This window comes from Lissotriton vulgaris, chromosome 6 (assembly GCF_964263255.1).
Source record: "Lissotriton vulgaris chromosome 6, aLisVul1.2, whole genome shotgun sequence".
Taxonomy (NCBI): Eukaryota; Metazoa; Chordata; class Amphibia; order Caudata; family Salamandridae; genus Lissotriton; species Lissotriton vulgaris.
The window spans coordinates 1,345,278,765-1,345,296,982 of NC_141694.1; positions in this window are offsets into that span (position 1 = coordinate 1,345,278,765).

The following is an 18,218-nucleotide window of genomic DNA, read 5'->3' on the forward strand; positions in this document are numbered from 1 at the left end:
AGCAAAAAACGAAATAAGAAAACTTCAGGATAGGCTAATCTATACAGAGGAAGATCTGATGAGAGCAGTACAAGCGGGGCACGAAATAGAAGAAACATTGGCAAAGGTAGCTATCGCAAAAAATAAAGTGGCAAACATCTTTACAAAAAAAGTTATAGAAAAAGCTATGTTGAATAAAAACCGCATATACGAACTTAGTGAAAAAGTCGGACACCAATTGGCGGTGCAAATAAGACAAGAAACTATGGCAAATACAATCAAAGAAATTAATGATCCTAAAAATAGTCTTACACAAAACCAACTAGAAATAAGAAATGCATTTCATGGTTTCTATCAGGATTTATGCACAGAAACTGATAAGAATCAAGGTAAAATTTAACTCTATCTAGAACAGTCTAATAGCCTACAACTATCTATGGAAGACCAAGAAAGTTTGGCGAAAAGCCCAGAATGGGTCGAAATTTTATTATCATTTAACAGTCTACCCCCTGGGAAAGCAACTGGCCTGGATAGGATCCCCGTCGAATTCTATACTAAATTTTATAAACCATTGAAGGAAATCTTAACAACTTTAATGACGCATATTTTTAATGGGGGCTCATGGGCCAGGGCTAAAATTGTAGTTTTCCCAAAAAAGAACAAAGATCCCGCACAACTGGGATCCTATCGCCCAATTACATTGATTAACTGCAACTCTAAAATATACTCAAAATTACTGGCAACAAGACTGGCTCAATATATACACAAAATCACATGCCCACGACAACACAGCTTTATTCCGGGCCGATCAACCACTGACCATATTCAGAGAGTCATCACACTCTTCGACAATACAGAAGTTGCAGGAGACCCTATGGCCCTAATCCTGTTAGATGCCGAGAATTCCTTCGATAGGGTCTCCTGGCAATGCCTGTGGACAGCAATGTCGAAGTGTGGTATTGATAACCGATTCATTAACACTACCCGTATGTTATACACAAACCCTGAAGCAGTTATCACAATCAACGGAGAGATGACCGAGAGCATTAAAGTTACCAGAGGGACCAGACAGGGTTGCCCTTGCTCTCCCCTATTGTTTGCCATCTACATTAATCCTTTCATCCTGAAACTAGAATCCAATCCGGCCATATCACCAATCAAAAAAGCATCAACGGCAATACTAAGATGCTAGCCTATGCGGATGACATAGCAATAGTCACTGGAGACCCTAACACAGCAATTAAAGCAATAAAAGAAGATGCCAAACAATTTGGGGAGGTCTCAGGATACAAACTTAATCAGGGAAAAACCCAGATAGTCGTTAATATTAAAATAACATTTCTTGATGATCGGGTAGTCACCAACGCCATTTATCTAGGAGTAAATATAACATCTGACCTCGACAATCTGGTCATTGTTAATCTGGAACCCCTAATAAACCAAACCAGCAAAAACCTCCGTAGAATTCACAATCTTCATCTGACCATAGTGGGAAGATGCAATGCCATCAAAATGCTATATCTCCCAAAATTCCTGTATTTCTTCCGGACCATCTGTTTAGACTTCACTACACAAATATTCCTGGACATACATAACTTATTCTCACAGTTCATATGGAATTATAAAAAACCACGTAGGGCACTCAAATATATTACACTCCCGAAAGACAGGGGTGGGCTCTCACTACCGAACTTCAAAATATATTGGCGGGCCACTATCATTCAGTATAGCAAAAGACTTCTGACCTCGTATAACCACGAAGAATGTGAAGAAACGATCCCGACACCACAGGGTTTAATATTAGGTAATGAAACAAGAGTACATCTCTGGTGACTAACTTACAATTGTCACTACAAAAAAGTACGATTTAAAACCCTAAGGGGTTTATACTCAACTTGGAACAATGTTCGAAAGATATGGGGGATTTGGAGATTCTCATACTATACAGCGCTAGTGGGAAATACCAATCTACCAGATACATTTAATGACGTGTGCATGAAAAGGTGGCAAAGGGCTGGGATTACCCTGTGTGGTAACTTTTATTCCAATACTAGATTCAAATCATTTGATGAATTAAATTCAGAATTTGGACTAAGCCAATCAGATTTTTTCAAATTTCTACAAATTAGAGATTTCTTAATGAAGAAAGGGGGAGGCCTGGCCAAATTCGGAAAAATTCATATAATAGATACAATAATTGGTACCCATACAATAAGAATTGGGGGTATATATAATAACCTTATATCCGCTCTACCAGATGATGTTTCAAAATATACATTAAATTGGCACAAAAAATTAGACGTGGTACAAGATACCTCAGAGAAATCACTTAAGGCATCTCAATTATGGCTAATGTCGGCCAACCTTCAAGCCCAATATTACAAAACTTTTTTCCAGTTATATTATACCCCAAACAAGATCACCAAATGGGGATCGGGCAGAGGTACAGAACGCCCTCGATGTAAACAGCACGAGGCAGATATCGTACATATATTTGCGACATGTGTCTCACTGGGTATAATACGTAGGGAAATTTCCACCTTTTTATCCAAAATCTTTAATTTACAAATTGAAATAACGATGGCAGAATTAATACTAGGTTTAGATGGAGATAACAGGCCAAAGGAAATTCAAGGGCTTATCTTTATTTCCTCTGCTGTATTTAGATTATGTTTGGCTTTGGCATGGCTAGACGATAACCCTCCGGCTTTCGAACAATGAGGGCCCAGACTCCTGGCCACATATAACTTAGAAATGGCTATATACCGAAAGAAAGGTAGAAAGAAACAAAAGCCGGGTTTGAAAATTTGGGACCCACTAACATGTTGGATACAGAATCCGGGTGGATAACTTTTTCTATAATTCAGTCTGTGTTCAACTATATATCTAGAAAATGCATATTATAGTTACTATAATTTGGACACCAAAACAGTCAGGTTTTCTGTACCGTGTTCCTATTGTTGTTTTGTTTATGTATAAATTCAAGCTTGGGGGGGGGGGGGTGGTAGTGGGTATTAATAATAACCCTAATATTGATATACAGATAATTTTGTTTTATTTGATTTCGTAAAATTATGGAGGGGACAAAATCATGAAAATGCTTCAATAAAGATTTAAAAAAAAAAAGAATTTCTGAAGATGAGAGACTATGCAAAATACAAGGTTGGATCGTCTAACTGTGCAGATGAGAGGATTTTGTGCTAAAACAGGCTGCCTCAAATAAAGTGTGCACTGGGGGCGTATTACATAAAGAGCATTGGTAGTGCAAATTTAGGACACAATCTATGCCTTACTTTTGGACTTACGGGTATCATAAATAGTTGAAGAGTTGGTAAAGCCCTATTTTATCACTTTAGCCAGTGGCAAATGGTTGCTTGTCACAAGAAATTTAGTGGCATGTGCTGCTTTTCGGTGGTACTGTAGCAGCATTTGTAAACATATCTAAAGTAAACAACAGAACATAATACAATAACTTACACAAATACACATCACTAACAAAATAAAAAGATAATAAGGCGCATCACAACAAAACAGTCTAAACACAACTGAACACAAAAGCTGCAGTAAAAACATCAACATTAAATTGCATTAATGCAGCATTAAAAAAACAGCATAATAAACAACAGAGCACATCACCGTCAAAGAACTTTATTGGTATGTTCTGCATTTAGCATGAAATGTATTATCTTTGGCTGATAATATAAACAACAGAACATAAGGCAGTAACTTACATAAACCCGAATATTAACACATTTAAAGCATAGCAGAGGACAATACAACAAAACAATCAAAACTTCAATACAACTACCAAAGTAAAGCAGAAAAACACATTGCAACCATGCAGTACACAATGACAACATCACAAGAAAACACAACACATTATCATCACAACAAAATGGCACATAATATGCTCAAACATTTATGTCACACCCCCCCTAAATCCACTTTCAACATACAGAGGTAAATATTTGCACCAACCTCTGCCTTATATGTATTGAGATCCAGTCCCACATTTCTCAAACAGTGTAGTTACAGTTTTCATGAGTCAATGTGGGTGTCTTATTTTCAGCCATTATTGTTCACTTAGGGATCTATTAACCAAATTCTCATACAGAGATAGGGCACTCTCCTCCCCTCTCTTTGGCGCAGGCACACAATTAGACAGTTGAGCCCCACACACACACCTTTGCACTATAGTGCAATGGTGTCTGCGTGAGTCTAGCATGGGTTTTGTACTGTAAGGATTCCTTTTCAAGTACAAAATACTACGCGTAGACTAACTTTAAAACTTTACCTACCTTGCATTTGTGCTGTACAATGCAGCACCCATGCAAAGTCGATAAAGAAAAGATTATTAAAAGCATTTCTTGTTGATGGCGCATCTTTGAAATAGGCATTATTATTTTTTTCACAAACCCTGTCTGCCTATTTTAGTAATAGGGTTTGAGTCAAGAACCATTGATAGTTGCCATGCACCGCCCTTGAAATGCCGCCTTGGCGCTAACTATATTTTATTTTCAAGTGAATTTCCAGTGCAAAACAAGTTTTGTGCTAGAAAATAAATTGAGAAAAAAAGATTGTACATCAATTTGCATGAATTCTGTGATGCAAAAAATCTTAGCAAATATACCTCTCAGTGAGCTAGTGAACTAGTGAGCAATGGCCTTAATATCATAAGGAGTGATAGAGACTTCAGACCTATGAGATGGTGCATCAACTCTTTTCTAACAAGCAAGAAAAGGATTACACATCTGGTATGATGCAAGGGTGCCTGTGCTGCAGGGATGATTAATTTTGTGCAGGAAGGGAATCCTTCCTCCTCAAAAACAATCACATAAGGCTTTTTCCTCTTTCTATGTGTGGTGCACCACACATAGAAAAAAGAAAAACGAGGACACATAAAGCTATTTCTCCTTGTTGTGCCTCCCTTAAGCCTCCCCTGAAGAGGCATACGTTTGTGGGCACTATCTCAAATTTACGATTTCTCATTGGGCAGTGTCAAAAAGCCATCGATGTTGCTGGGAACTCCCCCTGCAAACCCCATTGCACGCCCCTTTAATGCAGAAAAGTGCGTTAAAGAGAACAATATTTACAAAGCAGCATTAAACCCAAAAAATTGGCTTACTGCTGCCTCATAAAAATGGAACAGGCTCCTGCTCCACAGAACATCACAAAAGTGAGGCCCTTAGTTTGTACAATTTCAGAAACAAAAAAAACATGGGGCTTACTTACAAGCCCCTTTCACTGCCGCTGTGTCACTTTTTGTGATGCACCGGCAGCGTATTTTGCTGCCACATATTTAAAAAGACACATAAAGCCACCCTGCAATGCTTTTCATGTCCTTGTATGTCCAGCTCCTTTTCACAAAGCACTTTGGGGAGGTATAGGGAGGTGCAACGAGGAGAAATGTTTTCATTTTACTGCATTTTTCCCCTTTCTATGCGTGCTGCAATCTGCAACACACATAGAAAGAGGAAAACATCTCTCAAGATTGTGTTTGTGCATGAAAGTGTCGCGTCCTGCACAAAATCAATCTCCCTGCAACGCTTGCACCCTTGCACCGTGGTGCAAGGGTGTCTGCGTTGCCGCATGGCAGATAATTGTGTGCCAGCGCAGGAGAGAGACAGGGATCCAACATATTGTTGTGTATAGGATGCATCCATGTGCTTTGTAAGTGACTCCGTGCTGTGAAGCAAATTGACTTACGGCACCACAGAGTGGAATGTCTCACTGCACTGGCTTCCAGTCCGAAAGCGCATAAGATTCAAGATCTGCTGCCTAGTGCACAAATCTTTGAATGGACAAGGCCCGAAATATTTAAAAAATAAACTTCAGGAATATTTCCCAGAAAGAACATTATGATCTTCAAATAAATATCTCCTAAAGACACCAAGAGTCCGCACTGTCAGAAATGGAGACAGGAGTTTCTCGAAGGTGGGCCCCACGGCATGGAACTCCCTGCCTATGGCCTTAAGATCCAATCAAAATCACAAAATCTTCCGAAAAGATCTCAAAACTCTACTATTCAAGGCACCAGCATAACAACTCCTCTCTCTCGCATGACTCATATCCTCTGCCAGCGCTGTGAGACCTACCGGTAATATGTGCGCTTTATAAAAATAAATACATACATACATACAATATCGACAGACAAAATATCTACATACAAAAATATCGACATCACAAATATCGGAGTTATATCTTCATAAAGGTAAGTACAAAAATATCGAGAAAAAAAATATCGTACTACAAAAATATCGAAATTAAAAATATCGTTTTTTTAAATGTATTAATAATAATGTAAACATAATTTAAAAATACATATAATTTCACAAATATTAAATAAAAACATTAAAACATATTTAAACAATAATAAATAATACATAAACATTTAAAATAAATTAAAAAGTCTACGTATAAATTAATATATATACTTACTCCACATATTGCAACAGCAGGAAAAGCGTTGGATAGCGTAGGGGTTTAAATTACTATTCCCACTCCAGAGGGTGCAACAGTAGGGAAAGCGTTGGATAGCGTAGGGGTAAAAATTACTATTCCTACTCCAGAGGGTGCAACAGTAGGGAAAGCATTAGATAGCGTAGGGGTAAAAATTACTATTCCCACTCCAGAGGGTGCAACAGTAGGGAAAGGGTTGGATAGCGTAGTGGTAAAAAGTTCTATTCCCACTCCAGAGAGTGCAACAGTAGGGAAAGGGTTGGATAGCGTAGGGTTTCAAATTACTATTTCCACTCCAGAGGGTGCAACAGTAGGGAAAACGTTGGATAGTGTAGGGGTAAAAATTACTATTCCCACTCCAGAGGGTGCAACAGTAGGGAAAGTGTTGGATAGCGTAGGAGTTTAAATTACTATTCCCACTCCAGAGAGTGCAACAGTAGGGAAAGCGTTGGATAGCGTAGGGGTTTAAATTACTATTCCCACTCCAGAGGGTGCAACAGTAGGGAAAGCGTTGGATAGCGTAGGGGTAAAAATTACTATTCCCACTCCAGAGGGTGCAACAGTAGGGAAAACGTTGGATAGCGTAGGGGTTTAAATTACTATTCCCACTCCAGAGGGTACAACAGTAGGGAAAGGGTTGGATAGCATAGGGGTAAAAATTACTATTCCCACTCCAGAGGATGCAACAGTAGGGAAAGCGTTGGATAGCGTAGGGGTAAAAATTACTATTCCTACTCCAGAGGGTGCAACAGTAGGGAAAATGTTGGATATCATAGGGGTAAAAATTACTATTCCCACTCCAGAGGGTGCAACAGTAGGGAAAGCGTTGGATAGCGTAGGGGTAAACATTACTAATCCTACTCCAGAGGGTGCAACAGTAGGGAAAATGTTGGATAGCATAGGGGTGAAAATTACTTTTCCCACTCCAGAGGGTGCAACAGTAGGGAAAGCATTGGATAGCATGGGGGTAAAAATTACTTCACACACTACTCCCCCTTTAACACACAACACAGTACACATACAAAAAAACACAATTAATATAAATATCAATTAATCAATTAATAACAATTAATATTATTAAATTGATGTCATTTTAATTGAACTAATTAACACATATTAATTACCAATTAATTAACAATGAATACCAATAAAGAAATACAATCTCTTTAATTAATTACATTTAATTATATTACACCCTATTACCCTATAAACACACAACCCACTACACATAAATAAATCATATCATTTAATCACTTAATAGTTATTAATTACCAATTAATTATTAATAAACAATAACAATAAATTAAATTTATTAGCACATCAACTCTAATTAATTTAATTAAATAATTAATATTATTGTATTACTAATTAATTATTAATTAACAATAACAAAAAATTACATATATTAGCACATTAACTCTAATTATTGTAATTAACTAATTAATATTAATTAATTACCAATTAATTATTAATTACCAATAACAAAAAATTGAATATATATGCACAATAACTCTAATTAATTTAATTAACTAATTAATATTAATTAATTACCAATTAATTATTATTTACAAATATTTTTAAAAATATATTAATTAATTAATTATTATTAAATTACTTCCCACCCTAATCCCCTATAAACCCACAACCCGCTCTGATACTAAAACGCAAAATGTAAACTAAATTACTAATTTTCAAACATACATTTAATAACATATTTAACAAACATATAAACAACATAATAAAATACACTAAACATAATTTTGATATTATTAAATTTCGATATTAGTAACATACATACCATAAAAACGATTTTCTGTCTGTTGATATTTTGGGCATCGATATTCTATACTATCGAAATTAAAACATCAATATCATTGTATATCGATATTTAAATTTCGATATTTTGTCTCCCTACCCACTGAGTCACTTTCTCATAAATAAGGCCTCAAATCTTTTGTGAGTGCATGTCATATTTCTGCAACGCAACTTGAATCACAATGTGGTCACATTGTAACCATTTTCCGACATGCCACAATTTAAAAAGAGATAAACAGAATACGAGATTAGGTGTGAGAATCTTAAGGTGCCGTAGTATGTACAAAATTATTCAATGCCTCACGCAGACAGAAGTGGTGTGATGGAAATCCCAGTGTGGTCAAGCCACGTGTCTCTAAACTTGTTTTCCTAGAGAAGAGTCCAAGAACAAAGACAGCTTATGGCAACAGAATCTTTTTTACCCCACAGCTTCAGATTTTTTCATTTCATTTCATGTCACCAACAGTTAATTTTCAGAAGCAGTTAAAAGTAGAATAGCTGCTCGCCTTGTCACTATTCATTTCAGAGAAAACATTTACATATTACTTACCCTTGATACTGCCACTGAACAGCAGGTATAAGGTAAAACCAAATAAAGAATCCTTCTAGGCCATGGGGCAATTCACAGAGGACCTCAACACTCGTGGGGGAGGCCCCACAGTCGTGGAAGACACCCCACACTCGTGGTGGAACCTCCTCAATGGGAAATTCCAGTATGGAGGTTCAAACACGACTGTGGGGCCTCTGCTACAGGTGCAGAGGCCCTATGTGAATTGGGTCTTCTGGCCTTATTTATGAAGGCTTGCAACACTTTTATGCTGCTGTTTTGCCACTTTTTGTGACACAGCGGCGGTGTAAATAACACGTCACATTGCACCATATTTACGAAGTATCTGAGCAGATCCATCACTTTGTAAATGCCTGTGCTACATTATACTTGTGGCAGGTAAAATGTATGCAGGGTGGGCATTCCCATATGAAAAAGCCTCGTAGAAGTGGCGTAGTGAAATCTATCAGATTTCACGGCGTCACTTCAAGAACTCTACTGCGTCACAACCTTAAAAGGGTGATGCAGTGCAAAGAAAATAAGCCTCCCCCATGCATTGCTGGAGTTGTATTATGCTAATGACACAACTCCAGCAATGCGTGGGTTTTGCACCTAAAGATAAGTCATGGTTCCTAACGTATATCATTCCTGGCGATATGGTGCGCCGTACAATAAATACGGTAGCTTGTTTCCAGTCCAGGTAAGGCATGGCTTGGCAGTTCGGGCTGGAGTGTTCCCATGAGGCACAGGGTCAGACTGATTTGCATATAGCCATGTCTGAACTGGGGTGGCAGAGTGGGCTAAAGAACGGAGATGGATTAAACCCAGATCTTTTGACTGGGTGTGAGTGTTTGATTGGTTCAGACGCTCCGTCCATTACTTCCCCCTTTTGTACCGCTTTTGGCTGCCATAAGTGTGGCAGGGTATACTCAGACATGAGTCCCTAGCTCACTTTGCCACTGGATTCAAGCAAGCTGGGCTGAAGACGGCTGGAATGCCAGAAACCAGTCCTCGGTAGCTTGTTTCCGGTCCAGGGAAGGCATGGCTTGGCAGTTCGGACTGGACTGTTCCCATGAGGCACAGGGTCAGACTGATTTGCATATAGCCATGTCTGAGCTGGGGTGGCAGAGTGGGCTAAAGAACGGAGATGGATTAAACCCAGATCTTTTGACTGGGTGTGAGTGTTTGATTGGTTCAGATGCTCCGTCCATTACCACCCCCTTTTGTAGTACAATAAATACGGAGCATCCATCGTGTTGCAAGGGGGGTGCACTGAAAAGTGTTGCATCGCTGCTTCCACACACTTTTCATAAACCAGGCCCTCAGTCTGTAATGAATGAGAAAAGGGAAGGAGGAAGTCCAGAAAAAGTTGCTTTAAACGTCATTTTATGCATATATACTGAATTGTTACCAATGAACAGAAGCTGTCCGGTGGAGCCACCCGGTGACCTATCTGCAGATCCCCATTCAATAGTTTGTATGATAAACTGATGAGGAGCTTTAGTCATCTGCACAAAGTGGAAGTAAATGCCTGTGTTCCTTGCCTCAAAGATCCCATAGACACAAGTGCAAAAAGTAGTGGAATCTATGCCTGGGCGGAATTTTACCTACGTGGGAGTGATTGGAGTAAGTTCCACTAATGCAGGAACTGGAGGACAAATGCTCAATCAAAAACACAAGGCAAAACTTATTTTCCCACGCACAACACTTGAAAGGGCGCTCCGTGGGAATCATAAGGCTTCCCTGTAGAGACGTGCAAGGCACCTTAACTACACAAGCTGCAGCCTAAACCCAATGTTAAATCTGGCCTCCAGTGTCCACCTACCTATAAATGAGGCTCTAAGAGAGATCCACACTCTTTAGCTTTCAGGGGAGGTCAATTCAAGGTAAACAAAAAAAACAAAAAAGAATTTAGGGCTTGATACAGGCAGACATTTTTCGTGCAGTCGTCCATTTCACACTCCTCATGAGCACGAATAAAAACAAAAAAAAATGCCTTTATCAATATTCTGCTCAGAATATTATTTAGTAATCCCTCCTTAGAAGAAAGAGAGTTTCTATAAAATACATTCACCTCTCTTTAATGCCTCATGCAATTGAAAAGGAAGCTTGATTCCTGTAAGCTGCTGAGGCAGTCTTTTCACATAAAACAAAGATTGACACTTGAACTGCAGAAGGCCAATGTCATTTGAAGGCAATGGAAAGCATCTAGCTAAAAATGCAGACATGACCTTTTTGGTTTGTACACAGAGACACTGCGATTTCCGGCTTGCAGGACAGAAGGCACATATTCTTTACAAGGGGTCTATTTTGAAACTCCTGTTCCTGCGATCGAATACATATTCTATTCCGTTGCTCGTGCAGTGAATGTTATGCAGCTGTTTATTTATTTCTCATATCCAGATCAACTTGCAGAGATACCCCATGAAAACAATTCATCCAAAGTCCTCCAGATAACCTTAGTGCTGCGAACTTGGAAAGGGGCGTCGATAATATCTGATTCTGAAGCCATGAATATGTCAGTTACTGCATCCATTAAGGATGATTCATGACCTTTTCAGAGAAAGTTTGGATTATGGCATTCAGAGAGTCATTGGATGTGGCAGCATTGCCACCCCATTAGCATAGTTAATTAATTCCTAAAATCAGCCCTATGGAGAGTTTTTATATGCTCTCACTGTTTATTTTACTTCCCAGCGCGTGCTTAGAGGTTATTCCTACATTTGAGAAACATGCACGCGCGCGCACTCACACGTACAATTAACACAATGCATTGCACATTCATAAAAGTATGGGAATAACCGTTTCAACATATTTAAAGATAAGCACGTGGTTTACTCGTTTTGTGTATTGCCAAACATGTTCCACTCTCTCTTTAGGAACAGGGCTTTATAGGTATATTAGAACTCAGAAATGTTGGGAGCTCGGTTGAAGATAATCGAATGGACGGGCTTCGAAATCCTTGTATATTTCAATTACCCCGGTTCTTCAGTTTTTCATTGTTTACCTCTCCATGTTTATTCAGAACAGATTGGCTTCACCGGAGGAGCATTAATGCCTGACAAGGGCCGGTCTAATCCTAACATACCAACCCCATGGTAAAGACCTTCTTACGTAGAACCACACTATAAGTTATATACTGAACAGCATGACTCTTGGTCTCAGGGTACAGTGCAATTTCCCTGGTAACGTTATATCTTATTGTGTTTTGTTTTAACCGTGGGTCTTATTTGCCAAACATGGATTCATTTCCTCCGCCCCAAAAAGAAAACAGCACATTGTAGAAAAAGACAAATGACATGTTCATGTAATGAATCTTTCACCTGCAGGAAAAAGTGTGGAGCCTGTAGTGTCCTCGCGCCCGTTTATTTATACCTGGGGCGTGACCCGCCCTCAGGCTGTGTGCGTGCGTGTGTGGACGGGCCGGGTGGCTCCGTCAGTACTTCCCTCCAAACTAACAGTTCTTTAGTCCCGGCTACTTCAATGTCCCAGCGAAACGGAGACCACATGCATAGTCCTTGAGTCTCTGACTGGGAGTTGGATTGGGTCGAAGATTTTACCTCCTGCTTCGCGGCCCCGCAACTGACCCTTCACTCTCCGGTTCTTCTGTGCCGCTTGCTGAACTTGCCAGGATGATACTAGGCTCCGAGGTAGGTCTAGGCACCGATGCTTCCCGAACCGGCTGGTCCGCCGGCGTCCCAGAGGGCGTCAGGTCTTCATCGCCTCCATCCATGTCCTCGGACCCCTGTTCGCTCGAGGTCCCTTCACTGGAGATTCGCTTAAACCACAACACATTTCTCGTCACGGCTCTCATGCCGCGGGTGGCCGACACCATGGTGCCGTGGATGTTCACGACCTCCCATACCTCGGGTTCGAACGTCGTCTGATACTTCCAGTTATGTTGCCGAGTCTTTAGCACCACGTGGTCGCCGACCACGAGGGCTCTGACTTGGGCCTGTCGTGCTCTGCTTGCTCTTTCATTGGTGTTTCTCCTGCGGTTCTGAGTCGCCTCGTGGTCTATTTCGGGTGCTTTCCATGAGGGGCTCGTCGGTATGCAGTCTCGCGGTGTTCTCCGAAACATGACGTGCGCTGGCGCACACTTGGTGGTGCAATGTGGAGTTTGCCGGTACCCGCTTAGGAATTGGGCCAGGCACTCTTCAGGCGCTTCCCCTTGTTCCACGCCAATATTTAGGGCTCGGTTCATGGTCCTCATGAATCTCTCGACCTCGCCGTTTGCCTGTGGCCACTGGGGCGTGATCTTCCTGTGGTTGATCCCTCGCCTGCTTAGGTATGTTTTGAAGTCGTTGCCTTGAAAAGGCGGCCCATTGTTCGACTTTATCTCATATGGGAAGCCTAGCATGGTGAAGGTACGGTCTAACGCTGGCTTCACGTGGCTGAACGCCGTGGAGGGTACTACCTTGACTACTGGGAATCTGGAACATGAGTCCATCAGTACCATGGCCTGTCGTCCATCTGGGAATGAGCCGAAATCAATACTTATCTTCGACCACGGGATATCACACGGGTCCTCTGTGATGACCGGGTGCGGTGCTGGTTCTTGGCTGGTGATGACACACGAGTGCCAGTTCTGGATCTCTGTTTCCACCGCATTGTCGAGTCCCGGGAACCACACCCGTCTTTGCTACTCCTTGATGCCCTTGGTGAGCGAGGCGAACTACCTCTTTCTGCAGGCTCGATGGTATGACAATGGTGGTACCCCGCAACACCACTCCATGGGGTCCCATGCTTAGTTCACTCTGTGCTCGCCACATCTGTTGCCAAAAAGTCTGTTCATCCTGCGTGAGTGCACTGCTTCCGTCCAGGAAACGCTTCCAGGAGTGATTTTCAAGCGTCGCTTTTACCCTTCGGAGGCATTCATCTCGGTCTGTGGCGGCCCCAATCGCTTCCAGCGTGAGAGCCTTAGGGCATGCATCCTGTGACAGCACCCTGACGAACTCCTCCACTTCTTCTCCGTCTTCGAGCTCTGATTCGAGAGAGGGCTGTCCTGGATGCCTCGACAAGAAATCCGCCGGGTTGTCCGCTCCGGGGCGGAAGATGACTTCAAATCGGTAGGGTTGAAGCTGGACAGCCCATCTTTCGATCCTGGGTAGTGCAAGCCTGGCAGAGCCTCCAAAAAGTGGCACGAGCGGCTTGTGGTCCGTGAAGACCTTGAATTCGTGACTGAACAGGTATAAGTGAAAGTGCTGGCATGCCCACTTGATGGCGAGCGCCTCCCTTTCTATTTGCGCATACCTCATTTCCGTCTGTGTCAGTGCTCGGCTGGCATAAGCGGTGGGATCCCATTCCTGGTTTTCCGTCTTCTGCATCAGGACTGCTCCTAACCCCACGGGCTGGCATCCACAACAACCTCTGTCTGTCTGTGCGGTCTGAAGTACGCCATGACCTTGTCGTCTATGAGTGCGTCCTTAACTGCCCGCAATGCCTCATCCTCCTTCCCGGACCATGACCACGGATGCCCAGACTTGGTGAGTGTGCGTAGGGGCTCCGACAGGGATGCCAGGTTAGGGATGAAGCGACCACAATAAGTGGCCATCCATAAGAAGCTGCGGACTTCGGTTGCAGATGTTGGCTTAGGTGCTGCCCGGATGGCGTCCGCTTTCCTTGGGTCTACTTTCAGACCGTCTCGGGTGAATACGTATCCAAAGAACTCCACCGACTCGTTGTAGAACGAACACTTCTCCCTGTGTAGGGTGAGGCCATGCTCAGCTAGCCTCCGGAGGGTGGCCCGAAGGTGTTCATGGTGCTCTTCTAGCATCTTGAAGAAGACAAGAATATCATCACTCAAGTTGATGACTCCTGGAAGTCCGGATAGTGTCACTGATTGCATTTTGGAATACCTCGGCGGCCGAGGAGACACCGAAGCTCAGACGTTTGTACCTGCAGAGACCTACATGGGTCGAGAAGGTTGTGATATTCTGGCTGTCGGGGTGTAGCTCGAGCTGGTGGTATCCAGCGTTGAGGTCCAGCTTGGAGAACCAGCGGGCTCCATTTAAATCTGCCACTATATCATCCATGGTTGGCGTGAGGTGTCTCTCCCTCTTGATAGCCTTGTTGGGGAGGCGCATATCAACACAGAGTCTTATGGCGCCTGGCTGCTTGGGCTTGGGGGCCACTACAAGGGGCGACACCCAGGGGGTGGGCCCTGACACTTTCTCTATCACCCCGAGTTCCTCTAGCTTCTTCAGCTCGGCTTCCACTTGCGGCCGCAGGTGAAAGGGTACTCTTCTGTGTCGCAATGCCGTCGGCTTCACCGTGTGGTCGATGTGCAACTTGAACATCTTCCCCTTTAGGCGGCCTAACCCTTGGAAGAGCGCTGGAAATTCGTTCAGCATGGAATCCGCATGCCGTTCGTGTATCTGGTTGGTGAAAAACACCAGTTGTAGATCCTCCGCTGTGTGGCAGCTGAGGAGCGTACCCCGCTTGCCACCTGTCACATGGAGCCTGGTGTTCACTTCTTGGCCATTGCAAGCTACCGTCACATCAATTACTCCACGAAGGGGTAGCGTATCATCGCTGTCATACATGTATATCCTTGCTTTTGAGGGTGATAGTGGCGGTCGAGGGGACAATTGTTCATACTGTACGTTGTCCATCACATTCACGGATGCGCCAGTATCAATTAACGCTTGCACTGGGAATCCTTCGATTTGGACATCGCACATTGGCGGGGGTCGTCTTCTCGAGCCTTCCCGTCCCACGAACGAGACAAAAAAATCCTTGTCGTCGTCGTCTACTCTGCATGCCGACTGTGCGGCGTCCCCACACGGCCCGGTGTCTTCGAGCGAGATTTGGCGCACTCCTTGGGCGACGTTCCTCCCACTTGGGCCAGCCCGTCGACTGCCACTGCTGCGGCACACCTTTGCGAAGCGGTTTAATTTTCCGCAGTTGGAACAGGTTTTCCCTCTCGCAAAGAATCTTCCATTCGATGGGTGGTCCATTCCACAATTCCCACAGGCGGATCACGAGGACGTCGGCTGTGAGCTTTTCTGTGTGGCCCGAAATGGCCTCCTACGGAGGACGTCGACGTGTTCCTCTTTCACCGACACGTGTTTGGCTGGCGCGGCAGGCCTGTCGAGCGCAGCTTGCATTGCTTTCGCCCTGGCATTAGAGAGTTCGTGTGACCTGGCCAATACAAGGATCTTGTCTAGACTTATCCGGGGTTGTTGCAGGATGAGGCGCCTCAGCTGAACCGACCTGCAGCCTTGTATGAGTTGCGCTCTGATTTCCAGTGTCCGGACGGGCAACTCGCAGGAGGTCGCCAACTTGCGAAGCCTCGCATAGTATACGTCGATCGACTCGCCTTCCGCTTGACGGGCCTGGCGTAGTTTGAACCATTCATAATCCGGGTTGGCGCGCGGGTCAAAATGGCGATTGAGCGCCGCGACCACAGCTGCGTAGTCGTTTTCATCTCCTCTGTGCGGCAGGGTCTCAAACAGCTCGTACAGTTCATCACCTCCGTAGCACATGAGCAGCGAGCGCTTTACCTTTGTGTCCGTTTCACGTACCCCCACGAAGTAATGCTCCAATCGGCCTAGCCATAGGCGCCACCGCGCAGCTGCCGTGGGCGGGTCTGCCAGCTCGCTGAATGGCGGGAGCGGTGCCGCCATGGCATGTCCGGGCAGGACGGGCGGGGCATTGGCGACGGGGGCCGGAGCCTGCGCGTTCGGTGGTACCACTGGTTGTTGGGCCGGAGCCTGCCGGGCTGGGTCTGGAGCAGCATTACCGTCGGTTGCCTGCACACTCATCCTCGGCACGTGGTAGCGCGCGAGCGATGTGCAGACGCAAGCTTGAAGCGAAGACGTTTGACTGTCCACCGCTGTGGTGATGTGGATGGGCTCTTGCTGTCGCCTTGGGGTGCTGGGTGTGCTTGAGCCACGCGCTCGCTGGTCACAGGGGCTGTAGTGCCTTGGGGATGCGGGGTCCAAGCACTGGAGCAGCACCAACCTCTTCACCAAGCAGGAAAACGGACCTCCGCGAGATGCGTGAGGAATGGCAGGGCGGGAAAACACACGCCCGCGAGATGCGTGAGGAAAGGCAGGGCAGGCTGTGCACATCCGCGAGATGCGTGCGCTGAGGCGGGGCGCCCGTCGGGGGCCGATGTATCCCCCCGGCTGACCCGTCAGGGTGGGGCGTGTGACAGGGCCCCTTGCAGGACTCGCTGCGAACAGCAGCCGACAGTGGAGGCGGTTCCCCGAGGAGGGGGGGCTCACCTGAGCGCCGAGGCAGGCGCGACGACCTCACAAATGGTCCGATGGGGCCGGACAGGCCCAGGCGGCAGGACTACCCCGTAGGTTGAAGAGTGGGCTACAGCCGCGGGCTCGAGCACAGGCAGCGCGAGTGCGGCGCCCAGGACACTGCGGGACACGACAGGCGCATCTGCGGGGGCGAGGCGTGGGCAAAGTACCCGCCTCGTCACCAGTGCAGTGTTTGCGAGGGGCAGGGACAACCTAGGCGACAGAGTGGGGCCTAACTGTACTCAGCCACAATGAGACACACGGACACTAGCTTCTGCATAGGGCCGAAGACCCCGAGGCGGTCTCGCGCCCGTTTATTTATACCTGGGGCGTGACCCGCCCTCAGGCTGTGTGCGTGCGTGTGTGGACAGGCCGGGTGGCTCCGTCAGTACAGAGCCCAGTCCCGAACCCCGAAATCAATATACACGCAATTATGAATATTTACGGCAGAATCATATTAATTACAAGCCATTCTCACTCGTGATAAGAATTATTACCGTCATTATTAGTAACGCTGTGAACAAAATGAACAAAGGATGAACGCTAAAAATAGCCTAATAGATTCGATTTAAAACTTTATTTGCCTCAGAAACAAACAGCCATAAAAGTACGTAGAAAAAAAGCATCATCATTAAAATTCATAAATTAACAGTAATATAATAAAATAGAGATACAAACCAGCTTGAAACTCCCATATAATGTACGTTATAATACTATACTTCTCCTGAGATGTATGGCAGCCCAAATATAAAGTGCAATTCTAATACAGACTAAAGTGTTAAAAGAATTTCATGTCCACTCTGCAATCCCTGATATTACTTTCAAGGGGAAGTGGTTTTAGATAATATTTTTTCAAAGTCTCATAAAGACCATAAAGTGTTGTGGGTTGAAACACCATCACAAGGACAAGGTTAGTTAGTGGCTGTTGAATACTTTTTTTACAGAGTTTTATATAGCGCGAACTTGACCCGAATCGGGTATGAGAGCGCTTTACATAGCACCAGTTGCCTTACATAAGGACACACTCATTTTTGTTAGGCATAGGGAGAGTAAGTGATTTGCCCAGAATCACAGGATGTTCAGCTTTCATTGCCGAGACTCGAACCCACGTTCCCAGATTCGAGGGGACAGCCCAAGCCATTAGGCCAACTCCTCTCCTTTCA